The 19318-nt window shown below is 36.5% G+C and overlaps 1 protein-coding gene across 2 annotated transcripts in view; it reads right to left on the bottom strand.

Annotated features, from left to right (window-relative positions):
* CDH18 (cadherin 18) overlaps positions 1-19318 on the bottom strand; it is a 689972-nt gene that overhangs the window by 538111 nt on the left and 132543 nt on the right. The window lies entirely within an intron of this gene.

Raw genomic sequence — 19318 nt, 5'->3', positions numbered from 1 at the left:
TGGAGACAAACAGTTATTCTCTGACAACCCCAGAATGTTCTTACTAGATCATAACCCAAGTGGTAACTGAGCAGAACAATATATCGTTCCTGGAATTTCTTGAGAAAATTACCAACTCATTTTGCGGTCAGGATAGAAATTTCCTGATGACTAAAGCAAATCATCTCAGAGCCTTGTAAACAGTGGTCCTAAAGTGAGACCCTGGACCACAGCAGGCTGCAACCAGCACGACACTGCTCAGAGCTTGCAAACCACTAAGTTTGTGATACTAGGGGGACTGCTGTGGAAAATCAACAATGGGGCCTGGACTGATACCCCTGCTCCTCAAGGCTCAACCCTTTGTCCATTTAGCAATGCAAAGGCATAAGACGTGAGTATTTCACTGAACTCAAGGGCAAACTTTTAGCAGGTATACCTTTGCTGTAATATACATTGTAAGCTTGCAGTACTTAGATTAATTATGTAGTTCTGTGATTTAAAACAATTTTTATTGATTTGCTGCTAAAATTTTATGGATGATCTTGAACTGTGAACAAACTTTCTTTTTTTTATCTCTCTGTCCTTTAGATCTAATCTGTTGTCAGAGACTAGGAATAGATCCAGCCACACCTAAACTCTTTGAGAGTTTAGAAAGCAAGGAAGTCTATTCTGAATTGATGACTCAGTGGTAGAATTCCTCTTACCCTTTATATTTCTCTAGATCTAATCCATTGTCCAAGTCTGAGACTAGTAATTGATCCAGACACAACTAAACTCTGAGAGTTTAGAAAGCAACAGCATCTACTCTAAAACTCGTGACTGAATGGGAGGATCTCCTTTACCCTTTTATACCTTGGATCTTTGCAAACTGTTTCTAACTCTGTTCTGACTTGATTTCAGCTTGATGTATCTCTGTGCATTTAATCCACGTAACAAGTAATAGAGTGAACCTTGTCATTGAATCTTGTGCAGTCACATTTCCACAAATTCTTATTAAACCTACTTCACTTAAGCTCTTTGGTGGTAATTCTTTAAGTGACCTGACTTAACCACTCCTTTCATGGCACCAACCCCCTCTAATAATTTTCTGCATTTCTAGAGTTTCAGTATCTCAAAACTTGTCCCTATGAAGATTAAACTGTTTTAGGAATACCTAACCCTAGACTCACAAAAACTGGAATTCTTCCTTTACATTGCAGATATCATTTGCTGTAAAAAAGAAGTAAAATATCTTTGAAATGGAAGAAAACAAACAAAACCTGTGGAATTAGTCAAGGGATCATAAACACAGAGACTGCTTTAATCATCCACCAACTGCAATCACTTCTTTGAGAGATGACAACATAACCAGAAAACAAACCTTGTCCCTTGTAACATTGCTGCAGCATGCTTGCTACGTTCCCAAGATACACAAATTGCCTATGCAGTTACAACAGTTACAGTACAATGGCTACACAGTTATTTTCAATCTTTTGTTTCACTGTGCACAGTTCTTTTGCTTGTTCTTAATTATTCCTGATGACGCAAGTGTCCACAACAAAACAAAAAATAAAACATGAAACACACAACACCAAATTTATTAATAGGCTGCTGCATCTGAATGCATCTTGCTCCCATATGTTGTGTTTTCTGGTGGTATAACTGCACCTGGGAGGGAGAAGTGCTTCAAGAAATTTCGAGTCACTGAATCTACAGAGGGCATCTGGCATAATGGATGGTTTTCTCCACCCTAAAGGTTAATATAGGGCACCACCTTGTGCTCCTTCTACATAACTGCAAACTTATTTTCCTGCTTGCCCCTCAGTGACCACCTTAAATCTACCACAAACTTCAGGTAACATTCACATCTAGCCTAATCGTATAAAAATCATGCTTTTATTATTGAAATCCCGTATAAACCAGCTAGTTCAATGATCCATGCCTTACAAGCACAAAAATAACAATTCTATGGTGTAATCTCAGAGCTTGTTTAGATTTTGAAAACTCCTGATTTGAGAGAAATCACTTCTTTTTTTTTTCTTTCCTCCCCCTGGCAAATACATGATGTCTGGTAATGCCAAACTGCACAAAAGTACTTACAGAAATTGTAATTTTCACAGCAAGTCCCTCAACAACTAAGGGACAGTATTTCTTAAATATTCTCATTATTTAGGAGAAAAATTGAACAAAAATTTTGCAGACTATACCAAATAATTCCTGTAAGGCATAAACAAGTAAAAGATTACTTTCAGAAAGTTACACAGTAGCATTGCATATGTCTTTAATTGCCCTTCACCTTCAAGACAATGGTATGAGATAATAATATTGCAAGTACATTGCACTGCCTACCTTCTATGAAAACATAACTCAGAAGGACCTGAGGAGTAATAGCTGTGCTCTTCCAGCCTACAGAAATATGCAAGGGCTTGTACATTCTAGAAAAGTGGTTTAGAGCTTTACTAAAGAGTCCTGGTTGTGGCTGGGATACAGTTAATTTTCTTCTTAGTAGATGGTACAGTGTTGTGTTTTGGATTTGTTATGTGAATAAAGTTGATAACACACTGATGGTTTAGTTGTTGCTAAGCAGTACTTACCCTAAGTCAAGGACTCTTCAGTTTCCCATGCTTTGCTAGTGAGGAGGGGCACAAGAAATCAGAAGACAGTAGAGCCGAGACAGCTGACCCAAACTGGTCAAAGGGATATTCCATACCATGTGATGTCATGCTCAGTATATAAACTGGGGGGAGTTGGCTGGGGGCTGCCAATTGCTGCTTGGGGACTGGCTGGGCATCAGTCAGTGGGTGGTGAGCAGTTGTACTGTGCATCATGTGGGATATTTTTTTCTTTTCTTGTGTTTTATTCCTCTCTTTCTCCTTCCTTTTCATTACAATTGTTGTTACTATTATAATATTTTACTTTATTTCAATTATTAAACTGTTCTTAACTCATGGGGTTTACCTTTTTCTGGTCCTCGCCCCCATCCCACCAGGTAGTGTGGGTGTGGTGAGCCAGCAGCTGCATGTTACTTAGTTGCTGGCTGGGGTCAAATGACAACACTTAGCTTAATAGCTGAAGTAGTTATCTTCCCTTCCTTTTCCCCAAAGTTTTGGGGTGTTCAATGCACAGTGTAAACACTTATGTTTATTGTCCTCATCCAGGAAAACAGGCATGATTTAAAAAAAATAATTAAATATATCAACATTTGACAGATACCCTGAGCTACCTATCAATCTGGAATCCCCACCCAAACTTCCTGGTTTTGGAAGGTGTAACTCACTTGTTGATAATAATGTCTTCTTCCTTTCTTCAGGCAGAAAAGCACCAAAACATATAGCAGAACACTATAAAGATAGCTGTATAAATTTTATCTGATCCAATTATGCTTTTTTAAAAAAAATCTGAATGACATAGAGCTGAGGTAAAACCATTATGACATAAAAAAGACCAAAAACATTAAAGGATTTGATCTATGAAAACAAAGAATAAATTAAGAGGAAGACAGAGGAAGTCATCATGACAACCTTAATTGATCCTCTTGCATAGCATAAAACCCAAAAGAAACCAACCCAACCAAATAAAACAATCAGACAACTTCATCTACTCTGTTCTGCATGAAAAAAAACTCCAATATATACTTAAACTGTACTATAAACCTTGAAAGATATTCAGTCTTTATGTAAAACCTTCGCATGATGAATAATCCATCACCTCCCGCAGGAAGTAGCTTTATGTTAATTAATAGCAATTAGTGTTAGAGTTTCAGTATCAATACATGTTTACAGATTTGTATTCCACGTACACCTTTGACAAGATTTGTGCCTAAGGAGTAACATGGCTTTACATGTTACTAATGCTGCTACTGGTAACATAATACTGTAATTTTGCCTCAGAATCAATGTTAATTTGCCAATTTTGCAACCCTCTCTGACAAAGGAAGATTCTGCAATGCAAACTGGAAGATATAAAAGCTTATCATACCAATTCCAATTAAAAATCGGCAGCTACTCAAGATCCCCTAGTCTATGTAGCATAATTCAGTAATTATATCATACTCTCATATAGATTAGATTAGAATTTAAATATAGTGGTGTATACCAACTTTGAGTTTATACTGTATCAGAGTATCTCCATTAGCTCTAGGAAATTGTAGGCTATTATCTAATCATTTTGCAGTAGAAGACAATGTTCCACAAACACAGCTAGAAAGTTTTAAGAGCACATATAAAACAGAATCAGATTCATTGAGGGAATTTTTCTAAATAACCACTGCTCTTATACCTGTTCATCTTTCCTACTGATTTGCAAAGAAAGCCTTTGTTCATTTTCCCCAAAAGGCTTTTTCTGTGAATGCAGTTCAGTATTTGCTCTTGTTGACTGCCACAAGTATCTCTGACAGGAAAATAACACCTGGGATGCAGTGTTATAAAAACACAACATAATTTAACTGGGAATGGAAAGAAAGTATTGTATTACAAGTCAAAAATATGGGCAAGAGTTCAGACCAGGAGAAAATTAAAACACGAGGCAGCCCTATAAAATAAGAAATAATATAGATAAGTAACAGCTCCTACACTGACCATGTCCCACTGGTAATTTTGAAAGAACAGATGGAACAGCTCGGGGTATTTCATCAGCATTTGGTAATAACTCATAAGGCAGTTCTGAAAATTATTATTTGAGTGCTTGGCTATTGTATTAAAATCCGCCATGGACTGGAAATGCTCTTAAGAATAAGGTTCTTAACCAGTTGACTCCAAGAAAGCTTCTAGAATATGCATAATTTGAATTCAGTGAATGGCTGCATGTAATAGCACCTGTTACTGAAAAAATACCAAACCCATATGGGTGTTTCAAAAGCCTGCAAAGAACGCCACAATGCAGTAAAACCCCTGCTCTCACTTGTCAAATAAAAACCTAACAGTCACAATTTAGTTTTAATTTATGAACCCTATTCTAACAAGAAGTTGAAGTATCTTCAGATAGCGGACTTTTCATTTGATCCAAGATAAGAGATGACAAAAGCTCTGAAATTTCAATTTTTTTTTGTCCTTAGAACAAAGCAAGGAATTTATTTTCATTGTTTTTATCTAAATCATGCTCCTTTCTACTAATTCTGAGTAGTAGAAAAAAATCTGAAAAAAAAAAGTCCTAAAGTCTTATCCATCTTAACATGTACTTGAAGAAAGAATCTCTCAACAAACCTACAAGCTGTACTCCTCAATGGCATTGGAGTGAAGAGACTGTGCTTTTTACTATCACCAAGGTCCAAGAAATATATTAAATTTCCTTTTCACTTTCCAGTCTCCAGAGAAGTTTCAAAATCCATCAAAAGACCTCCAGAAATCACTTACCTCTTCTTTTACAGTCCCATCCAAAAAATCTGGATAGATTAATCTTTAACAGAAGATTGCTTTCTAAAGCCTTTCTGAAAATCAGAGAACTTCAGTGACTCCGAAGAAAAAAATTAGAGGCTGGCAGAATTTAAATCTTACACACATTTGTGAGTGATTCAATAAAGACAGAGACGAAGAACAAGAATGCATTTTGGGTGTGTTTGAAGAGACTTTTTCAACAGTCTATAAATCTTCAGGTAGAACAAAATTACCCTTTTACGGGACAGGAAAACTTTATTTTCCCACTGAAATAAACTTAAATTCCACTGAAAACCCATCCCCAGCTAACTTCATTTTTTTCTTTTCCAGTTTAACATTTGATGAAGAGTGAAGAATTTGGTACTATGTGTGAAAGCTTAGCTTTAATATAGGTTTCTTTATTTCAGTTATCACATATGAAAAAATGCTAGAGTTAAGTTGATGTCACTCAGTAATATTAAGTAAACATTTTAATAAAATCTTGAAGTTAACTGTTCAACTATATTTAAGTCCCTGACACTACACCTAGGGAGTGAGGACAGAAAAAAAGGTTGTTTTCATTCCCATGATAAATTTTTTCAAACAGTATTTTCACAACAGTAGCTGAAATTGCATCAGTTATGAGTCCATTAATTCAGAAGCATCTTTCCCAGTGAACCTGGGAATTGCAGGAAAGTCCTATCTCCAGTTCAGGTATAACTTATTTTGAGATCAGTATCGCATAATGTGTTTGAGAGATGGGACAAAATTAATTTCTGAAAGTGAGCCTATGTCATGAAGTCACTGTCATCTCATGAACTGCCCATCATTTTTCTACTTTTTTGCAACAGACTGACAGCTTGAATAGAAAACAATTCTGGAAAACCAAAGACTTCTGCAACAGCGATGTCATGGACAGTTAACACAGTGCCATGGGAATTGCCTGCAAAAGGTCTGGCAGGAATGAGTAATGACAGCTTGTTCAAGGGTTACTCTGGCCACTGTCAATGGGCTGGCAAGATTAAGTAAGCCAAAGGCCAGAGACTCCCTCCATCTGTCAGCAACCTAGCTAAATTAATTCCCAGCACGAGTCCCTGAAACATGCATCAGCTGCACATCTCTCTGAGGTTGTTTCATTTGGATTTGCACTCTGAACACAGATAATGCACTGAAAGTCTGAAATATCTTCACCCTTGCTCTAATTAGACTGGTTTACCAGCAACGTAGTAGAATTTCATTCAACAAACTTTAAGATTAGGGTAGAAAGAGGAAAGTGAAACTAAATACAAACCTACACAACCCTAGTCTTCAGAGCTGAATACTTTTTACTCTTTTATCTTGCCTTCAATCAGATGCTTACAGGATATAATGCAGCCCTAGAGCTAAGGATCAACAACATCACCCTATCCTGAAAACAGTGTCATCAACTACAACTCTTAGACTAAAAGTCTGGTCCTCTAGTTCCCCTGCACCCATCTTGCCTCCCTCCACCACCATGGTCTGCCCCCACCTCCTCCCCGTTCCCCTTCCTTTCTCCTACAACACTTCTGGTCTAGCAGAAATTGATCCTTAACAACTTGCATCTCACCCAACACCACCTTGGGGCAAAGAGGTTTTGGCTACAGTGCCCCAAGTGAGCTTTCCTGAGATTTAACACGCCAGATGTGCAAGGCCTCGCCCTTGGCCCCTCCGAGGTCCTCACCAGTTGCAGCCAGGACCCCCAACACTCTCCTAACAGCGAACACTGCAGAAAACCAGCCTCACCCCTGGCGCTGGGGTAAGTCACAGAAAGGAGAAGCAGACTGCAGCTGCACAGCCCTCTAAAACAGGGCCCCGCACCCACTGTCAAACAGAACGAGAAGAAAGTGTAGAAAGAAAAACGAACAAGCCACAGGGCTCACCCCAGCTATTTGCAGCACAGCTCCTCACCTCCCCCTTCTCTCCCTGACAGGGCCGCCCGCTCCCACAGCCCCTCTGCCCCAGGAGAGGCCCCTCCCGCACCTGCCCCGCACCGGCCCAGGCCCCGCCTCCAGGGCATGTGGACAGCCCTGCTCCAGAATGTTCTGTGAGCTGCCCCGGCCGCCGCACGGTGGAGCCTTACTCCTCCCACTGAGGGGGCTCAGCCGGGTCTGAAATGAAGCGGGAGAGGGCTCACTGGGGTGCTCCCAGAGAGCCTGGCCCTTTGCACGCATACAAGGTGATGTCCAGTGACGCGCAGGGGAGGTGTGTGAGATATTCTGTTGGCGTTTTGCTCTTTGTTTCACCAGGATGGAGGTATTTGGTTTGTTCGTTGCTTTCACCAGGGAAAGATGTTTCAGGGAAGATGTTTTCCCTGACTTGGAGTCGTCTTCACCTCTGTTTCCGTTATCATTAAAGCAGTCATGTTATTGATGAATGCATCTGTCAGAGTCACCGAGGTTAAAAATGGGTATTTGCTGTTGCACTGTGTTCAGGTGCAATGTATCACTTTTGAATACACCCTTTCACTTCTCTGTAAGGTGTAGAAGTTGCAGAGGCTGGCAGAATTTCTGATTGTTCGGTGAATATTTAACAATAGCAGAACAAATTTCCTCAGCTAGAAGAAAACAGTGAAGACTAGTTCATCCCATAGTCTACCCAGAAGGTTGATCCTTATAAATTACTTTATTGACCCATACCTCTGCTCAGCATCCTCTGCTTCAGTGAACCGAGCAATCAACACATGCTAAATGTAGGCAAGGGGGCCGTTCACAGCAAAATATTACTGCTGAACAAGCATGCCATTTCATCACGACACACTGTTTTTGTTTTAGTTTCTTTTGTGGATAAATTTTAGGTTTGCAAGTCCTGGACTATTGGGACTCTTCAGTTTTCAAATAGAAGCTTCTGGATTGTGGATATATGGACACAGGTTGTATAGTTGTAGGTATTTATATGTACTTGTTTGTGTTTACACATAAACAAATTGTAGTTGTAATTCCCAAAGAGATTACATTCTGGCATGTCAAATACAATTCTCAGTCTAGATAATACAGAAGAAAATAAGTTGTTCATCTACATATGACTGAATATAAATCATCAAGTGTAATTCATTATGGCTCACCAAGCCCATATGCAGTCTGGTGAAACAAATGATGGGACAGGAGCTCTTTGTGTTGTACAGGCAACTGCAGAGGCAGTCACGTTAGACATATTTGTGTCATTATTGCATCAGTGCAGAGTTTAAATTAAGGCACCTAGAAAACTGAGTTGAATTCTGTTTTGTTTTGTTTTGTTTTCTCTCACAGTACATTAAGGGGAATATTTTCTTGGTAATTCTAGCACTATTCTTGAATTTTTATTTTGTAATTGGCAAAATCACCAATATTCAATGGAAATTCAAAGTAACAAGAGGAGTCTTCTGGATTTACTCTGAGTAATTTTTAATTTAGGTCACTAACTTGAGAAGCAAATATTGTATTATGAGAGAGGAGCGTGTCTATCCCTACATGATTTCAATAGATCAAATTTAGATTTTGAGCAGGGTTTTTTGGTTGATTTTATACAAACGTAGTTGTATGAAATAAATCTGGCATCTCTGATGATGTGTATATATTAAAGATTGTTTCACATCTTGACAATTATAAGCGGCAGTAGAACATTTTCAGCAGTGTTCCTGGACTTTCTGAACATTATGAATTATATCTACAAGAATCAGGTTTACAGCTACTCTCCAAAAGCATAATACCTCTAGGGCTATCCTGTTCTTGAGGAGGGAAGGGGAAGAAGAGGACTGAAATATCCATTACTGCAAAGGAGTGACATGGAGATTTGCCAGAATGTATAACATGGATAGAAAGGTGGCTTTATATTTCTTTGGTCCTTGTCAAGGTAAACAATCCTATGGGTCTGGTTCATGTGAAAATATGATTTATTGTTTGAGAAAGAATTGCAAGATCAAACAGCAATAAAAATTAGGGCCTTAATTACATCTTGCTTTCCATTTCCTAAACAAGGGAATAATTTTCACCTCATTTGCAGATTTTTTTTTTTTTATTTGCTAAAAAATTGCTCAAAATCTCTAAGAATAAATTCTTTTTGTATCTAATATTGTGAACAATAGCACACAGTGATAGGCACCCGTGTTCATGATGAAAAAAAGACACTGAAGACATGATGAAAAAACAACAACCTCAGTGTAGTACAAAATTATATACTTAAATCACTGGTGGCTTCACCACTTTTAAATATGATTGAATAAGTATAATTAAAACTAATGGAAATTATGATGACAATGTATCATCTGACGTATGGTACATTAGCCAAAATTTAAATGCTGCCTTACGCCAGAACAGTTTTTCTGCCTCAGAGGAAATAATCACCCTGGTTGTTGGAACATTGGAGGTAAATGTTTAGGGTCTGATTTCAAAAGAAGTAGTCTGTGGCTTAGAATTAATGACTTAAGTAATTTAATTAGTGACTTTAAGTATCCACAATATTGGGGGGGGTGGGAGAAATTTCCAACATAGACTCTATTTTACCTGTTACAAAACTTAGAGTTTTGGGTCAAATGTTTTTTGGCTGATTGAGATCTCAAAACAAAATTCTGTTGGTGCTAGACCTAGTTGTGCTTACATATGCATCTATGATGGAACAGAGATTTATAAGGATGTAATATAAAACAACAGCTGTGTACTTTATTTATGTTCAAGATAACGCTACCAATCCAAGATTATTTTAAAATATTTTTTTGGTTTGTACACTGCTGATCTCTTAAAACTCCATAACATGGCATGACTACATGACAGCATTAAGACAGGATGACAACAAAAGATTAAGTGAGTTTTATAAAATTGTGGTGGGGATATGCTCTGCTGTCCCAAAGGTAAAAGCTGACTCTGAGTAAAACAATGTCCTACTAGACTTTTAAGTCTCTTTTACATTGGTACACTGACAAAATACATGAGTCACCTAATTAAACAAATACAAAAGTAAGGTAGTTGAAATTTTATTTTTAAGTAGAACATTGTAAAGTCTCCTAGTTCAAGCACTGGTTGTGATTTTGAACATAGCTTTTTTTTTTTTTTTTTTTTTTTCCCATAAATTCCGTAAGATTTCATTTATTGTATTTCCAGATGCATATTATCATTAGTGAGACTAGGGCACCTTATGTGAATGTTGAATTTTCCTAGTGGACATATATTGAGAAAGCAAAGAACTGCAGCTAAATCCAGAGTGGTTAAAGTGTTATCTACAATAAAGGCATGATACAGAGTGACCTAGTTAAAGTAATATAATACGCAAGTTCAAGATCCATGGAAGGGTGCTGAGATTGCACAAATTCATAGATAAACAGTCCTAGAAAAGGCAGAAGGATTGAGAAAAGAAACAGAACACAGCATTTTCCGCCCACATGAAATATTTATGTAATCAATGTATAGAGTACCTAGAGGGTCATCTCCAAAAACAAAAGAAGAAAAAAACCCAACAATGCAAAAAAACAACCAACCAAACAAAAAAACCAAACTCAAAACAAACAAACAAACCCCAAAACAAAACCCCCAAAACCTTCAACAATTCTTGTCCCCAAAAAAAGAAATACCACATTGCTACAGGCTGGCATGGCTGACCATATGTTCTTTTCTTAATGAAGTATAGTATTTTTTTCTGACCTAACCACTCTGCGTCCCACCCCAAAACAGGAAAAAAAAAAAAAAAAAAAAAAAAGAGAGAAAAAAAAGACAAAAATCCATTTCCAAAGAAAAGAAAACCTGAGGAAAGTGATACACTGAAATAAAATAACCCAACACAAAACAAAACAATAACAACAACCACAAAATAAAATCCTAAAGTTCTGTCAGGACACTAGCAGCTTTCTGGTCCTGGGTACAGGAGACTTGCAAAAAATATTTTTTTTAAAAAATATAAGTAAATATATATATGAATATATAACAAATAAATAAGGAAGTTATCTTCAGTAGAGAACACTTCAAGCTGATTTTCCAGCATATCATCCAAAGAATGCCAGTGCTTTTCAGCACAAGTTTTAGTCTTGCAAAATTGAGTAAGATCAGTGGCTGGTTTCTCAATATGTAAGGGCACTTAAGTACTCACCCAATAGAGATCTAAATACTATGGAGGCTGAAATAACTGATTCCATCTGTATCAAGTAATTAATGGCGAACTCATTTTTAGTTCTTCAGTATGGTTTTTGCTTTTCATTTTCACTTTCAGATACATAAGTGTTTCTTACATGTAATACTTTCATATATTGCACATTTCTCTCTGGATTTTAATGTAGATCTAAAACTTCTCCAGTTGTCTTATGAAAGTAGTGATGATGAATAGTTAGAAAAATAGGAAACACTGTAGTGATATTCCTTGGATTTGCATAACCAGAAAGACTGGACTTAGAATTGCTGTCTGAAAAATGTATACAGATGAAGCATTCAGTGATTCCTCTTGAGAATGTTAAATTATGACAGAGCTGAAGGAAATACATGAAGGTAAACCAGAATGGACAATTACAGCATGTCATTGATTTCTGAGTAACTATCTATATATATACTGCTGTGTTAAGTTTTATACAAAGCAATGAAAGATACCTCTCCTCAATGAAAGAATTTTGAACTGTTCTGCTTTATAAAAGTTTGTGGGTGAGTTAATCATGACATCATGTAACTTCTGACATTCTCTTCTTGGACATACCAATGTGTACCCATCACAAACTATCAGGAGTTCTTGCATCAGGGCTTCTCCAAAGTTTTGACAAGAACACTTAATTATGAAAACAGGTGAAGAAGTTAGTGGAGATATATATAGATAGATAGATATAAAAAAAATAGATTAGTAGAAAGTTAAATGCTTAAGAGAATTATATAACCATCAGACAGGATTTAATAACTGTTTTTTTGTCATTATTGTTGTTTAGGTTTTAGATTGATACACAATATAGTTAGATAGGATTTTTACAGACTGTTTTCCCTCTGCCTAGTACCATTTGATTTAATTCTTTATTAAGAAGTTTGATGTGTCCCAGGCATGTTGCATTTGCTCCACTTGGGCAAGATATTGAAAGAGGAGCTAGAGTGGGTAGAATGCTGCACCATATATGGAGGCAAGGGTGTATAATTATCTAATTGTTCTCCAGAAAAGTGAAGTCACTTTACTCAGCCATCTTAGAATAAGGTACAACTTTGATTTGAACGATTTTCCTCAACAGTACGAGAATAACATGTGACAAGATCTACTAATTGTATCCCTGCACCACTGTTGCCATCTTCCTGGTCCCTTGTATCAGGGAGTTAGTCAGGTCAGATAACTGGTAAGCAGTTGCCCAAGGTCTTAAATATGTTGTGATAGTCAATCAATACGTAGATGTGCAATGCAAAACAAGCACGTCTGTCCCCAGTGTTCTCTCTGACCTTCAAAGAAATGTCTGCATGACACATTTTCTTGGAGAGGCTTCTGGCCATGCAATCCACATATTTTCCTTTTTTAATGGACACTGTAGAGCTTTCACAGTTTGCTCAGGTTTTTCTAGTGATAAGCAGCTTCATAACAGTTATAATTCTGGCCACTGATACTTGTTTTATTGGCATAAGGTAATAGAGTACATATGGCATTGCTGCAATTTTGTTAGTTAAATTCTTTACTTCACTACAAGATGCTATTTGAAAATCAAGGAAGTGCTTGCTGTACAACTGTGTGTAGTATTAATGGGCAACCATCCAAGATTGGGTACCTTGAACATCATCCAGGCTTACCTGAAGCTGTTTCAGATTTTCTGTATCTCAGAATACGGCAGGGATCTTTCCATGTGAGGTGTTTATTTGTGATTTCATTTAAGAAGATAATTTCAAATGCTGATTTCCCATAGAATATTGAGAAGGTATAGTCGGTTATAAGTTAAATGACAAAAATATGAAGGATGTATTTATATTATTTAATCTAACTCAAGAAAATTCACCAGATACAAAAATTGTCAGATGATGTAAAAAACCACCCAAAATACTAGTGTCCATTCACTTTCACTTGTTACATATTTTCCTGGGCTGATGTTCAAGCCAGTGAGTTTATTCTTATTTCCAGTTGAAATCTACATTGATTTCAGAATTGTCCCTATATATGTATCAATACAGCTGTGTCACATAGAACTAAGAACTGTCGATGTGTCTTAGGAAGCAGAGAAGAGTAAACCACCACAATGTATTTTCAGTAATTTTTAGAACTCAATGAAGTCTATGTACCCCTGTGAAAAACAGATTTATGTAACAATTAGATTAGATAATGTATTGCTTTTTTTGCTTTCTGACATACATAATTTCCATAGGCTGAATGTTTACATATGAAAACATTCATACTGTCATTGTTAAATATTCTGGGCCACAAAGAGCTTTTATTACTGGCTACTGCACAGTATTAACGAACCTTTTGCTTCACTATGCACAAGGAAAAATTTTATTTCAGTAATTTTTCACAGTTGACTGTGCTCACCTTTAACACCTTGCCCAAAGGTGAATTTCTGGGGGGTTTGGTGTGGGGTTTTTTTGGGTGGGATTTTTTTGCTGCTTGATAACTGGAGGGGAGAAAAAAAACTTCAGTCCCATCTCCTAAATCAGTTACAAAAGTACTGGGGGAAAAACGAAGAAGATGTATAAATAATTGAGATGTTGCCATAGCTTTTCTACTGCTGTAAGCACATTAATTCTCAGTGTTACAAATCTGCCAGATAAGGACAATGAGATACTTCTCACTATCAGCTTCTCTGCAGGACTTTGTTCACTTACTTTGTACTCCACAGATCAGCATTAATAATTGCTGTTCAGAGAAAGATTTTTCCATTTTGTTCCAGAGCCAAACATAATCAGTGTTTTGCAAAGCAACAGCACTTTTGGCTCAGTTCTAAATATTTTGGAATTCAAGTAAACACAGAAATTTTAAGAGCTTTTCTCTAAACTGTACTGCATGCTTCAATGGTATTTTGTTGCATGCTGCACAGCAAAGCCTTTCTGCTATCTCATTGCATTAAAGCAGATGCTGTTAACCAAATACTTTCAATATCAGGTAAAATAACATTTGGTTGTTGGGAACCTGGCATCTAATGATCTGTATTTCTTGGTCGCACCTTTCTTATAACTTCTCCCTTTAAGTGGCTTCAGATCACAAGAGATAAACCCTTCTCTTCTATATAACACAGAGAACATGGTTGGGTTCTTGATGGCTGTATTGTTAAAAATTGCAAATTCCCTGTAATGGGTGTGTATACGTCTGTGTGGAATACAGGCAGTAAAGGAAGATCTTAGATATAGATCAAAGTAGAGATATGTGCACATATACGTATTTAGGTTTAACCCAGGGATTGTATGCAAATATGAGGAAGCTACAGGCTGTTCTTTCAGTGCAAGTTACATTAACATGAGTTGGGAAAGACACCCATTTGCCAAGTTATGTTACTTTTTCCAATAAAGCAATTAAAGGCAAAGGCTTTTGCTTTTCATTACATTATGATATGTATTTCAGTCTGGGCTGTTATTATTTGTCTTTAAAATACTTTGACAATACATACATGAATTACTTTTATAAGCTTATCTATTTCTAACATCTAGACATACGAAATACGATTCCCTGCATATATTATAGAAAAGCATGAAACAGGAAAAAAAAAATCTGAAGTATTTCTTATTTGAGTACATGTCTGAAAAGCTGGCTTTTATCAGTCTTTAAACATTTATCAGAGACAAATGATTTATTCATGCTTATTAGAGCATCCCAGGCTGTTGCAGGTTGCATTAGCTGGAGTTCAGGTGACTTCTGTTTGCCATAATAATACTTTACACTTATACAAAAATTTTCATTCAAAAGTGCTTCAAAGTGCATTGCATAGTGTGTGTATATAAGGGATAAATTAACCAACCGGTAAATTAGACTTACCTCTGGAGTGACGCTCTGCAGAACCTTTGTGGCAAGAATCTTGTATGGGTTTACTTTTCATTTTTTAATGAAATTTCATTGATTTCAAGGAAGCAGAGCATACAATTGAATTGAACTGTGTTTTATAGAGAAGAAAAGAGTGTTATGGAGGAGAAAAGAGCCTTACGGCTAGGGCACTTGACTCCAGCTAAGAAGTGATCTCTGTTACTTCGTTCTGCCACAGACCTGTCATCTTCAGGCCCTTTGCTTATTCTGATTTGGGCCTTAAATAAAGTCAGGATAAAAAATAACTATATCAGCTTAGCTTTGGTGACTGTTTATGTACATAGTTAATTACTTGAAATTCCAGTGACTCACACTTAACTTTAGCTATCTTTTAGCTCTGTATCTGGTATGCGCTAATAACGCAGTTACTGAAGATCATCTGCCATGAGTCTGAATTATCAGTTACATATCTCAGAAATACTGCTTGATTTAGTCCATTTTTTTATAATTTCATTATATTGCATGAACCTCAACCTAAGCCAGTTCCCCTGTCTATGCAGCAGTAAACACAACATCTTCAGATCCCAGTTGGAATTTCTAGGTGCTGTTTAAAAGAACAATGCTCTACCTTGCGTATCATAAGATAGTTGTTGTAAGTGTGTGCATAAATTGAGAGACTATTCAGATCTGTAGTAAACCCCAGAAAGGACGTGATTTTTTTGCTTAAAAAAACCCAAACAAACAAACAAAAAAACACCAAAAAACCCAAACCCCACCAACAAAACAATTCCATCTTGGCCAGCTTATTCTCCTACATTATGAATGTAGAGCACCACAATGGGTGTCAGTCTTTTTTTTTTTTTTTTGTCTTTTTTTTTTTTTTCTCTTGAATGGAGCTGGTACTATTGGAATGTCTCCAGACTAAACAATGTAAAGCAGCAAGTTGGTCAAGGTGGGTAAAGTCATCTACCAATATGCAATTTTTTCTTTCAAGGTTAGCGTGAATAAGAACATTTTTCAAAAGTAGAACAGGTGGACAATTACATTCCATGTCTTTTGACACATGTTTCTCTTGGCCTCACCTCAATATGCTGCTGCAGTGCTTGCAACCGCCTTGCTATCGCTATTGTTAATGCTATTGCTATTACTTTTTCTTAATCTGCATTCAGGTACTCAGTAGTTATTTCTAACTTCCACAAGAAATAGTACAAAATTCACAATTGATTTCAGGTACAGTGCTACAATGAATTTACAGGAACTACTAAAGGCTTAATAGGCAGAAAAAACGGATGTTAGAGTCTGGTTCACAGTTAACTTCAGTGCAGCTGCTGACATGAGTAAATGTTTGCAGGATTGAAACTAAATTTCTCAATTTGTGCAGTGAATGGACATCTGAAAATACTGGTGACATACTCTGCCCTTCTGAAAACAAGCTGTGTAAGTGAAGAGTATGTCCATTCTCAATAAATGAGGTTCCTATCAATACAATATAACAGTACTCAACAGGGTAACTTCTTTTCAGTGCTAGCTGCACTGTTAATCACAATTACTGGAATAAGTAAACTTAAGCTTTTTGGTGCTTCATATTCAGTCTGATCAGACTGTTGATTTAGTAACCCCAGAGATTAGATTAAAGTACTGTATTCCTGCTGAACATGTCCTCTGCTTCGTCTTTTTGGGGCACAAGATAACTTCAAAACATAACCATCTGACCGTAAAAGAACTATTCTCTTTTAATTAATCTGCATTAAATAAACACACATACACACACACACACACACACAAAATTGTTTAGCGTCTCTGTGTTATTAAAATGGTCTACACCCAGAATAAGTTCAGTCAAGCAGGATTTTTTTTTTGATAATGGGTCTAGTAACCAGCTACATCTGTTTAGTTCAGCTTGCTGTGTGATATCATAGGAGGAAAGAGCCCCCTAATGGCTTCAAGTTATCTAGGAAAATAAAAATAAATTTCGCTTTCTGTGAGTTCAGGCTGGAAAGCAATGCAAAATTAGTTTCAAAAAAGCCAGATTAGTCTTCTTGAGAAAAAGGTGTTATGACTGAATCAGTTTAAAGTGTTGCAGAAGGTCCAGATTACCAGCATTATAGGCTTGAGAGAAAATGCACAATTTGTAATATGCAACCTTTTAAACTCTTGCTGATTTGACTTTTTTTTCAGCTATTTTTCCTGAATCTGACACAAGAAGATGCTTACACTGTAAATCTGTAATGTGTAAATGAATAACATATTTCATGAGTATAAGCTTAACTATTTGGGCTTTTGAATTTTTTTGTGTTTTCTTTTTCTTTTTTTTTTTTTTTTTCTTTTTTTTTTTTTTTAAACCCCAAATGAAATATTCCCTTTAAAAATAAATACTTTCTAGCATTATTTGGATTTTCATGGTTAGGATGTAACCCGAACACTAATAGATAGTAATTTGGAAGGCATCATACAATTGTCTTTGATATCACAGAATTAGCCTGATCAATCACAAAATTATAAGGTAATTTAAAAAGCATAGGTATAGTAAACAAGGCTTTTCAGAGAGAAAAGCGAGAGATAAATGAGAACTGTAATAAAGCTTTTGAGCAGACATAAGTGATTATTTTTGCAATTCAAACTGTGTATGAAATATTTCGAGAAAGGCTTTAGTTTTGTAAGGAGCCAAAGTGAATTAGGCATCCAATTATCTTAGCTCCTTATAAAATTCTGGCTACATTTGGTAGATCTAACTCTAGATATCCAGGTCTTTGTCTTACTGTTAAAATTTTCAGTCAGTTAATTAAAATATAAAGGGTTTCTCTCCATTATTTATATCTAATACTCTGACTCCATAGTCAATGTACACAGTCCTCACCTCTGACAGTATTTTATGGAGTAAAATACCACTCAATGAAAGCTAATGTGGCAAAATGTGCCCCCAAGTGATTTTATTGCTATCTGGAAAGATTTTCAGATGGAAATATTGAAATTGCTGACATGGATCAATTGTTTATATAAAAACCATCGCAGACATTATTCACAGAGAAAATATAAAAAATAAAACAGCACAGATGTTATAGTTTAAATCAGCCTTTGGTTTTGGCTTATCAGTTTACTTCTTGTTTTGCCAGTCCTTATTCATATAACACATTATAGAAGATGAAGCTTTCTTAAGCACTAAATATTTGTTCATGTGGTCAGTTAGGTACCACTTCAAATTATTGTTAGTTTTTTTAAAAATAAATCTATATATGCTTAAGATCCCCAACATTTATAATGTTTTTTATAGATTATAAATAATAATTCTGGTAATTGTGGGAATTTCTCTTTGCATTTGGGATATTAGACATCAGTAAGTATTTGACTATGGTGCTTTATAGAAATTCATAAAAAATAACTTGGTAGAGGAAGGAGAGAAAGTACTTTTCTGTATTTGTGATGTTTATGTCACTGGATAAAGTGGTTTGCAGTTAGGGCATAGGCTAGCCCATAGCCCTATGGGGTATGGGCGGTTTCTTAACTGGAGAAAGCATTGGGAAGTTGTACTTGGTTGGGTGTGAATCTGCTTAAACACTTGGGTTAATAGGCTGATGCCTCTGCTTCACTGAGAGGGAGTAATCACCATAGCTTATATATGAAAAATTCCCTTCAGTTTGGAGTATGGAGCAGAAAACACAAACTGATGAGGAAGGAGGTGTGGATTATCACAGCTGGAAGGAATGCGTTACTAATGAAGTAACACTTCTTAGCATTATGCTCCCGTGGCCTATAAACTCCAAGTCAATCAACTTTCTGATTTGCCACCTAACCAAAAGCTGGGTTATTTCAGTTTTAGCCTGTCACCTTCAAAATCACAGCAACCTATCACAATTTATCACAACACATCATCTATAACAACAAAACTATTTCCAACAGAGCCGAAGGAAATATATAGAAAGTTTATGCAGAGCTAGGCAGTTAGGAGACAGTAGTGTCAATGTCGCACCAAAATTAGTAATCAGTCCATGGGATGGCTGCTTCAAACATGCACCACAGCGTAACAGAACATCCTTTATTTCAGGTCATAAGCCTTGATCTTCTCTTTGCAGGCAGAATGTTAGCAATAAGTGCTGTATCTATAAAAAGATGGCAGTCTAATGCCGTACTATTTA

The sequence above is a fragment of the Falco punctatus genome, assembly GCF_963210335.1.
Source record: "Falco punctatus genome assembly, chromosome: 3".
NCBI classification, from domain to species: Eukaryota; Metazoa; Chordata; class Aves; order Falconiformes; family Falconidae; genus Falco; species Falco punctatus.
This window is presented reverse-complemented; position numbering and strand designations above follow the sequence as displayed.